Source organism: Loxodonta africana, chromosome 5 (genome assembly GCF_030014295.1).
Source record: "Loxodonta africana isolate mLoxAfr1 chromosome 5, mLoxAfr1.hap2, whole genome shotgun sequence".
Classification (NCBI taxonomy): domain Eukaryota; kingdom Metazoa; phylum Chordata; class Mammalia; order Proboscidea; family Elephantidae; genus Loxodonta; species Loxodonta africana.
Window position 1 is genome coordinate 99,338,900 of NC_087346.1, and position 11,197 is coordinate 99,350,096.

The following is an 11,197-nucleotide window of genomic DNA, read 5'->3' on the forward strand; positions in this document are numbered from 1 at the left end:
TCCTTATGAGCACGGTTAAGTGTTATGGAATTTCCATTCTTCACAATATTACCCATAATTTGTTATGATCCACATAGTTAAATGCCTTTGGATAATCAAAATACAGGTAAACATCTTTCTGGTATTCTCTGCTTTCAGCCAGGATTCATCTGACATAGGCAATGATATTCTTCCCCTCATGTCCTCTTCTGAATCATACTTGAATTTATGGCAGTTCCCTGTTGATGTACTGCTACAAACGCTTTTGAATGATATTTGGCAAAATTTTTCTTGCATGTGATATTAATGATACTGTTTGATAATTCCTGCATTCTGTTTGCTCACATTTCTCTGGAATGGGTACAAATATGGATCTCTTCAAGTTGCTTGGCCATTTAGGCGTCATCCATATTTATTGGCAGGGACAAGTGTGCAACTTGAGCACTGCATTTGTTTGTTGAAACATCTCAGTTGATATTCTGTCAATTCCCAGAGGTTTGTTTTTTGCCAGTGCATTTTGGACTTCTTCCTTCAGTACCATTGGTTCTTGATCTTATGCCACCTCCCGAAATGGTTGACCATCAATTCTTTTTAGTACAATGGATCTATATATTCCTTCTGCCTTCTTTTCATGCTTCCTGTGTTGTTTAATATTCTCCCCATAGAATCCTTCAATATTGCGATTGGAGGCTTGAATTATTTCTTCAGTTCTTTCAACTTGAGAAAACCCAAGTGCGTTCTTCCCTTTTGGTTTTCCAACTCCAGGTCTTTGCATATTTCATTGTAATAGTTTACTTTGTCTTCTCGAGCTGTCCTTTGAAATCTTCTGTTCAGCTCTTTGAATTCTTCACTTTCCCTTTCGTTTCAGCTACTCTGTGTTCAAGAGCAAGTTTCAGAGTCTCTGCTGACATCCATTTTGGACTTTTCTCTTTCCTGTCTTTTTAATGACCTCTTGATTTCTTCATGTATGGTGTACTCGATGCATCAAATCTACTCTTTTTTTAATTTTTAAATAATTTTTATTGTGTTTTAAGTGAATGTTTACAAGTCAAGTCAGTCTCTCATATAAAAATTTACATACGCCTTGCTATATACTCCTAGTTGCCCTCCCCTTAATGAGATAGCACACTCCTTCTCTCCATCCTGTATTCCTATGTCCATTCAGTCAGCTTCTGTCCCCCTCTGCCTTCTCATCTCACCTCCAAACAGGAGCTGCCCACATAGTCTCATGTGTCTACTTAAGCCAAGAAGCTCACTCCTCACCAGCATCATTTTCTATCTTATACTCCAGTCCAATCCCCGTCTGAAGAGATGGCTTTGGGAATGGTTCCTGGCTTGGACTAACAGAAGGTCTGGGGACCATGATCTTTAGGGTCCTTCTAATCTCAGTCAGACCATTAGATCTGGTCTTTTAATGAGAATTTAAGGACTGCATCCCACCACTCTCCTGCACCATCAGGGATTCTCTGTTGTGTTCTCTGTCAGAGCAGTCATCGGGTGTAGCCAGGTACCATCTAGTTCTTCTGGTCTCAGGCTGACGTAGTCTCTGATTTATGAGGACTTTCTGTCTCTTGGGCTCATAATTACCTTGTATCTTTGGTGTTCTTCATTCTCCTTTGTTTTAGGTGGGTTGAGACCAATTGATGTATCTTAGGTGTCAGCTTGCTAGCATTTCAGACCCCAGAGGCCACTCACCAAAGCGGGATGCAGAATGTTTTCTTAATAGATTTTATTATGCCAATTGACCTAGATGTCCCCTGAAACCATGGTTCCCAAACCCACTCCCCTGCTACTCTGGCCTTTGAAGTGTTCACTTTATTCAGGAAACTTCTTTGCTTTTGGTTTAGTCCAGGTTTGCTGAACTCTCCTGTATTGTCTGTTGTCTTTCCCTTCACCTAAAATAGTTCTTGTCTACTATCTAACTAGTGAATACCCCTCTCCCACCCTCCCTCCCCACTCTCATAACCATCAAAGAATATTTTCTTCTCTGTTTAAACTATGTCTTGAGTTCTTATTATAGTGGTCTCATACAATATTTGTCATTTTGCAACTGACTAATTTCACTCAGTATAATGCCTTCCAGATTCCTCCATGTTATGAAATGTTTCACGGATTCATCATTGTTCTTTATCGATGTGTAGCACTCCATTGTGTGAATATATCATAAGTTATTTATCCATTCATCCATTGGTGGGCATCTTGGTTGCTTCCATCTTTTTGCTATTGTAAACAGTGCTGCAGTGAACATGGGTGGGCACATATCTGTTAGTGTAAAAGCTCTTATTTCTCTAGGATGTATTCCAAGAAGTGGGATTGCTGGATCATATGATATTTCTATTTCTAACTTTTTAAGGAAGCTGCAAATCGATTTCCAAAGTGGTTGTACAGTTTTACATTCCCACCAGCAGCGTGTAAGTGTTCCAGTCTCTCCACAACCTCTCCAACACTTATTATTTTGTGCTTTTTGGGTGAATGGAGGCCTTGTTGGAGATGGAATCTCATTGTAGTTTTGATTTGCATTTCTCTAATGGCTAATGATTGCAAGCATTTCCTCATGTATCTGTTAGCTACCTGAATGTCTTCTTTACTGAAATGCCTGTTGATATCCTTTGCCCATTTTTTAGTTGGGTTATTTGTCTTTTTGTTGTTGAGTTTTTGCAGTATCATATAGGTTTTAGAGATCAGATGCTGATTGGAAATGGGATAGCTAAAAACTTTTTTCCAGTCTGTAGGTAACCTTTTTGCTCTTTTGGTGAAATCTTTGGATGAGCATAGGTGTTTGACTTTTAGGAGCTCCCAGTTATCTAATTTCTCCTCTGGTTTTTGTGCATTGTTAATAATGTTTTGTATACTGTTTATGCCACTTACTAGGGCTCCTAGCATTGTCCCTATTTTTTCTTCCATGATTTATATATTTATATTAAGTCTTTGATCCATTTTGAGTTAGTTTTTATGCATGGTATGAGGTATGGGTCTTGTTTCATTCTTTTGCTGATGAATATCTAGTTATGCCAGCACCATTTGTTAAAGAGACTGTCATTTCCCTGTTTAACTGACTTTGGGCCTTTGTCAAACATCAGCTGCTCATATGTGGATGGTTTTATGTCTGGATTTTCAGTTCTGTTCCATTGGTCTATGTATCTGTTGTACCAGTACAAGGCTGTTTTGACTACTGTGGCAGTAGAATATGTTCTAGAATCATGTAGTGTGAGGCTTCCCACTTTGTTCTTCTTTTTCAGTAACACTTTACTTATCTGAGGCCTTTTTCCTTTCCATACGAAGTTGGTGATTTGTTTCTTCATCTCATTAAAAAATGGTGTTGTAATTTGGATCAGAATTGCATTGTATCTATAGATTGCTTTTGGCAGAATAGATATTTTTACAACATTGAGTCTTCCTATTTCAAGCAAGGTGTGTTTTTCCACTTACGTAGGTCTCTTTTGGTTTCTTGCAGTAGTGTCTTGTAGTTTTCTTTGTATACGTCTTTTACATCTCTGGTAAGATTTATTCCTAAGTATTTTATCTTCTTGGGGGCTACTGTAAATGATACTGATTTGGTAATTCCCTCTTCGATGTTCTTTTTGTTGGTGTAGAGGAATCCAACTAACTTTTGTATTTTATCTTTTATCCTGATACTCTGCTGAACTCTTCTATTAGTTTCAGTAGTTTTCTTGAGGATTCTTTAGGGTTTTATGTGTATAAGATCATGTCATCTGCAAATAGAGATGCTTTTACTTCTTCCTTACCTATTTGGATGCCCTTTATTTCTTTATCTAGCCTAATTGCTCTGGCTAGGACCTCCAGCACAATGTTGAGTAAGAGTGGTGATAAAGAGCATCCTTGTCTGGTTCCCAGTCTCAAGGGGAATGCTTTTAGACTCTCTCCATTTAGGATGATGTTGGCTCTTGGCTTTGTATAAATGCCCTTTATTATGTTGAGGAATTTTCCTCCTATTCTTATTTTGCTGAGAGTTTTTTTTGTCATGAATGGGTGTTGGACTTTGTCAAATGCCTCTTCTGCATCAACTGATGAGATCATGTGGTTCTTGCCTTTTGTTTTATTTATATGATGGATTACATGGATTGTTTTTCTAATGTTGAACCATCCCTGCATACCTGGTATGAGTCCCACTTGGTCATGGTGCTTTATTTATTTATTTTTGATATGTTGTTGAATTCTATTGGCTAGAATTTTGTTGAGAACTTTTGCATCTAAGTTCATGAGCGATAAATGTCTGTAATTTTCTTTGTTTTTTTTTTTTTTTTTTTTGTCGTGTCTTTACCTGGTTTTGGTATCAGGGATATGCTGGCTTCATAGAATGAGTTTGGGAGTATTCCATACTTTTCTATGCTCTGAAATACCTTTAGTAGCAGTGGTGTTAACTCTTCTCTGAAAGTTTAGTAGAATTCTCCAGTGAAGTAGTCAGGGCCAGGCCTTTTGTTGTTGTTGTTGTTGAGAGTTTTTAAACTACCTTTTCAATCTCTCTTTTGTTATGGGTTATTTAATTGTTCTACCTCTGTTTGTGTTAGTTTAAGCAGATAGTGTGTTTGTAGAAATTCATCCATTTCTTCTAGGTTTTCAAATTTGTTAGAGTACAATTTTTCATAGTATCTGATGATTGTTTTAATTTCTCTTAGGTCTGTTATTTGCTTCCTCTCCTGCTTTTCTTTTGTCACTTTGGCCAATGGTTTATCAATTTTGTTAATTTTTTCAAAGAACCAGCTTTTGGTCTTGTTAATTCTTTCAATTGTTTTTCTGTTCCCTGTTTCATTTAATTCTGCTCTAGTTTTAATAATTTGCTTTCTTCTGGTGCCTGAGGGTTTCTTTTGTTGCTCTCTTTCTATTTGTTCAAGTCGTAGGGATAATTCTTTGATTTTGGCTGTTTCTTCTTTTGTGTGCGTGCATTTATTGGTAGAAATTGACCTCTGAGCACTGTTTTCGCTGTGTCCCAACGGTTCTGACAGGAAGTGCTTTAATTCTCTTTGGAGACTATGAATGTCTTTATTCCATCCTTAATTTTTTAATGTCTTCTATAACCCAGTTGTTTTTGAACAGGATATTCTTCAGTTTCCAAGTGTTTTATTTCTTTTTCCTGGTTTTTCTGTTATTGATTTCTACTTTATGGCCTTATGGTCAGAGAAGATGCTTTGTAATATTTTGATGTTTTGGATTCTGCTAAGGCTTGCTTTACTTTATGACCTAATATATGGTCTATTCTAGAGGATGTTCCATGAGCATTAGGAAAGAAAGTATACTTGGCTGCTGTTGGGTGGGGAGTTCTGTATATGTCTATGAGGTCAAATTAGTTGATTGTGGTATTTAGATCTTCTGTGTCTTTATTGAGCTTCTTTCTGGATGTTCTGTCCTTCACTGAAAGTGGCGTGTTGAAGTCTCCTACTATTATTATGGACCAGTCGATCTCACTTTTCAATGGTGTTAGAGTTTTTTTATGTATCTTGAAGCCCTGTCATTGTATGCATAAATATTTAATATGGTTATATCCTCCTGTTATATTGTCCCTTTAATCATTATATAGTGTCCTTCCTTAGCCTTTGTGGTGGATTTAACTTTGAAGTCTATTTTGTTAAAATTAATATTGCCACTCTGGCTCTTTTCTGATTGTTGTTTGCTCAAATCTGTTTTTGAGTTGGTCTCTAAATTCAGTGGGGTATACTCACAGTCAAATTTTGGCTTTTGTGGTCTTGTTCTAATTTTCTTCATCTTCAGTTTGAACTTGCAAATGAGCAATTAATGATCCGTACTGGATTTTTTTTTTTTACTGGATTCAGCCCCTGGCTTTGTTATGACTGATGATATGGAGCTTCTCCATCATCTCTTCCTAAGATGTAATTTGTTTGAATCCTGTGTATTTCATCTGACGAGGTCCATATGCATAAAAAAACTACATGCATAGTAGTCCTTAATGTTGTTGAAAAAGGTATTTGTGATGAAGAATTCTTTAGTCTTGCAAAGTTTTATCATGCAACCTCCAGTGTTGATCTCCAGCATGCTTTCTATCACCAAGGCTATATTTTCCAAATACTGTTTCTTCTTTTTTTCCAACTTTTTGCATTTTAATCACTGGTAATTATCAATGCATTTTGATTGCATATTTGATCAGTTTCAGACTGCAGAAGTTGGTAAAATTTTTCAGTTTCTTCATCTTTGGTCTTAGTTGTTGGTGTGCAAGTTTGAATAATAGTCATATTAACTGGTCTTCCTTGTAGGCATATGGATATTTTCCTATCACTGACAGAGTTGTGCTTCAGGCTAGATCTTGAAATGTTCTTTTTAATGGTGAATGGTATACTATTTCTCTTCAATTTGTCATTCCCGGCATAGTAAACTAAAAGTTTGTCTGATTCAAAATGTACAATACTAGTCCATTTCAGCTCACCGGTGTCTAGGATATCTACATTTATGTATTCCATTTTGTTTTTGATGGCTTCTGATTTGCCTAGATTCATACTTCTTACATTCTGTGTTCCTATTATTAATGGATATTTGCAGCTGTTTCTTCGCATTTTGAGTCATACCAGATCAGCAAATGTAGGTTCTGCATACTTCACTCCATCATGTCTTTAAGGTCTGCTTTACTTTGAGGAGGCAGCTCTTCTCCAGTCATATTTTCAGCGCCTTCCAACATGTGAGGCTCATCTTCTGGCACTATATCAAACAATATTCTGCTGCTATTCACAAGGTTTTCACTGGTCATTTTTTTCAGAAGTAGACTGCCAGGTCCTTCCTTCTTCCTAGCTGGTATTAGTCTGGAAGCTTAGCTGAAGCCTGTCCAACATGGGTGAACCTACTGTTATTTGAAATACCATTGACATAGCTTCCAGTATCACAGTAACAAGCAAGCAACCACAGTACGACAAACTGACAGACCCAGAGAATACCTACGTAGCAGCGATCAATTAATTGCCATTAAAAATAATGATTTTCATTCATTAATTATTTAAGAAATGATTTATTCAAGAAAATAATCACTTGTAGTTGCCATATACCCTGAATAAAGATGTTTGTATTGAGATGTTTGCATTGAGAAAGAGCCTATTAAACAGCTTCCTTCTTTCTTGTCACTTTCTGAACAAAGTTAGAAATAAGAAAAGGAGTACAGCGTAGAAGGTGAAATATAAATTGCTATTGCTGATAAAAGCTATCTGTAGAATATAGTTTAGTCACATGACTGGATGGAACCACAAACATAAGCTTGATCCTGCAAAATGATCAGTCTATTCTGGGTGCAAGCACTGTCTACAGAGATTTTACAAACAATAATACAACTGACTAAACATTAGTATGCTTTTCATTGTAATAATTCATCAGCAATTGTAAACAACATCTGTTATATAACACCCTCCCTTCTCCTGGAGGACCAGTACCACCTCCCCTTGTCTTGGAATATTATCACTAATGGGCACACTAGTCAAAGTTAACCTTGGGTGAGGGCAGAAAGAGCCTATCTCTGGTGGAATAGAAGAGAACACTTGCTTCCCAAAAAGAAGAAGGAACAAACGGCTGATCTAGCCCTGGTCTTTCTTCCCAATTTTCTCACCATATAAATTTCTCCACCAATACTGGGTCACAGTATCATATATTCTTTTTTTTTTTTTTTGCAAATAATGCACACTGTATGCCAATTTTTTTAAAACATGTTGCTGACTTCAATTGACATTAAGAACACATAATTAAACTATGAAATATGCAGGCTTAATATAAGATGATCTGATAAGGTTTTCCCATTCAATGGTTGAGCTAATACAATATAATTATCAACTTAAATTAATAGAAATAAATGCACAGCTACAATTGCTTATTTTTCAATTAACAGAGGCTACCAAACACAATCCATGACTTCTTCACCATGGTTTATACCTTTATTATATGATTATGATCAAAAGCAAAATTTTCAAGCTATTTTTATACACATAAGCAGGAAATTTAAGAAAATGAATGGAACAAAAAAGGAACAGAACAATTATGGGAGGACGAGTGAATGAGACTGAAATCCACTTCTAGAAATGTCAGGGGACATGCATGGTATATGCATGAGTGCACTATGCCAGAGCTGTTTTACTTGATTTCATAATGTCCTTGCATTATATGTGTGGATGTGTTATTTGAAAAAATGTGGCATTTCAACTATAATTAATGATTTACAAGTGAATAATTTGGATATATTATATGTCCACATATTTGGAATATATATATATATATATATACATTTCTTTGTAATCATCTTGCCAAACTGAAAAATTTTCCCATTTGACTGTTCTTTCTAGGACCTGGTTATAACCTGACATTTTCTACCCTATTTCTTGCTGACTTTTCTTCCTCAGTTCCTTGGAGGCTCGTCCCTGAAAGCCAATCTCCATACATCTCACTTTGCAGATTTCCTGCTACAACTTCAGAATTTATAGCTCAGAATTTCTCAATCCCCCTTTTCCTCTTTGCTGTCATCATTATGGCTCAGGTTATACCTTCAATTCCAGTCAAGGTGTCTAACACACTAGCTGCCTTATATGTATACATTGAACATTTGTCTTAAGCAGTTGTTTGCTCAGAAGCTACCCTCTGCCATAGTAGTTGACATGCAGACATAAAATTGCATACTTCAATATTACCAAACCAAAAAATGTTCAAACTGATGAAAGCCAAGAGATTTAAAAATCTCCTTGAATTGGTCTTATAAACAGGGTTCATGTTCTAAATTCAGCACCTTGGATCACAACAAATGAACAAACAAAGCCAACAGTTTATAGACAGTATCATTTTAGAGATGGATATGAAGTCTCTGGTAAATCTAACACAGAGTTTTCCTTCATTGTTAGATGCCTCTTCAGTTGAATACCAGAATGGCTCAAATTTGAGGGGCAAATTATAAAAATATATATATACTTTTATTACTCGAACAGTAAGTGAGGTAAGATGCCTAGACTATGAGAAGTTCATGGATGCCAAGACTGAGAAAAGAGCAGATCCGTGTTTCTCCTCTCAGCTTTATCTACTCGGACATAAACTCATTAAACAGAATCATAGGCAAAAGCCCAAGATTGTATATATTTTATAGTTTTGTCTTCTTTCTTATTAATTTATTTTTGCCAAGAATCTAATCAAATATGCCTATGTTAGATCACATATGATGCTACTGTGTTGTAATCACCTATTTGTGTGCACTAATTAAACTCCAGTATAATTGAAGAGAAGGAGCATGAGACCTTAGCCTCCATAGTCCGAAAAGCCAGTGGTCTGATTCTGGCTCCAAATTTTACTAGACGTGCCAATATGTTTGTTTCTTTTGATATCTGTTTTAATTACTTCACAAAAATTCATATAAAAAAATCTTATAAATTCTGAAGTATTCTACAGTGACAAAAGCAATATTACCAGTAAGCAGTTTTTCCTTTGTCTTTCTGCATAGAGGTGAGGACAGTGTAAGAAGGGCACAAAGCACATTTGTGCAGAGGAAAGAGAATTGCTTAAGTCCTGTTGGTCAGTGTGGGAGGAAAAATATTGTCTTGCGTGTTAAAGTTAATTGTGTTTGAATGTGTATTAGTAGAGTAACCTGGAAAGTTTAATCAGCCAGTTTAAACCCTCTCTTTAGCTCTGCCAGCATCTTACCCTTTACACCACTGTTTAATAGGAAAGCAAGGGTGTGTCAATAAAGTACATCGCCACAATCAACGATTCCCATGAAATGCTGGCTGTCATGCTGGCAGCCTAATCCAGTATTACTCCGCTGACAATTCCATCTTCAAAGAAAAATGATAAAATAAATATTTGATTGAATTTAGACACCAGCCCTTCCTAGCATGTCAGTTATGAATTGCAAAAGCTAACTTGTATGACTTTTCCAAAATACAGCCAGTTTTCAATGAAGCTGTCCACCTCAGTATTGATTTAGTTGGAATAAAACAAGGTATTTTTGGCCCTAGTAATATTTCATCTTAGTAAATGGTGCCATAACACATAAGAAAAATAACTAATTCAATTCAAGTGATACTTAAATTTTGCAGCAAACACAGAGATCTCTTTATGCACTATTTTCTTAATTTTTTGAGCCTCTTTTATGATTCTTATATTTGTACATTCTTTCTTCCCTTAACTTAATCTCAGGAAAGGGTATAAAATTCACCACATTAAGTTGTAAATAACGGAAAAGTTATATTGTTCCTATTGAATTACACTAAGCTTTAAGAATTAAGCTAAAGAAATGAGTATCTAAAGTTGGAATTTTAAGCAAGAGCTAATAGAATTGTCATCTGCTGTGCCAAGCAAGAGACTAATCTTTGTGAATTGACTGAAGCTTGCCAGTGTTAATCTGCTAGTGAGTGTGTTTGCCATAGGAACACATACAGCAAGCCGGTAACATTTGGTGGTTGCACACAAGTTTGCTGATATTGAATATTTTGAAGTAAAAATCATTGGATAAATAATAGAATGCACAACCTAGATCACATCAATCCAAAATTGTGCTTTAATGTGTTAATTAAGTGAAGAACACGGGTTTCCAGAAAACCACTGGAAAGTCATTCATTATACTTGGCTAATTTTAGTGACACAAATTTTTACTGCCCTTACCCAGTTTCATTTTGCAAATTTCCATCTCAGTGACTCTGTTCTGACTGCCAACGTGGGTGCTAATTAGCATCAATTTTGCTGGTAATTTTTTTTCCTCTTGGGGACTGAGTACTGCTGTTCAGTAAGAACAGAAATCAGAGTACCCCCTGATTTCTGTGGACCAGTGGACTGTGGTAATTGATTTTAGTCATAGCTAATCCAAGCTAGTTTAGAACTCCATAACTGACTACATACCCTATTAGCGATCCCATTAACCACCAAGCTTGCCTAAGGTGACAAGGAAAACAACTCAATAGCACCAAACGCAGCCACTGTGGCAAATAAACTCACCTACTGTGGAGTGACAGGACTCACTTGGGAACTGGGCTTCTTTAACTGAATACATTTTCAAGAAGCTCTCTTCAAGCACTTAATGAAATGGAGTTTTCTTTATGGCTTTCATTTAAAAATGAATTTTAAAAGTCACTTGGCTTTCCTTTGCTGTTGTCAGGTTTTGAGTGCCTGATTGCCAGGCTCACAGCAGCACTCTAACTAATGTAATATATTGTGAAGATGTGTTTTCATTTCAGTTTAAGGCAATGAGTATCCAGGTCTGAAACTTGTTCATCACAGAACGTACGTGATATGATTTGTT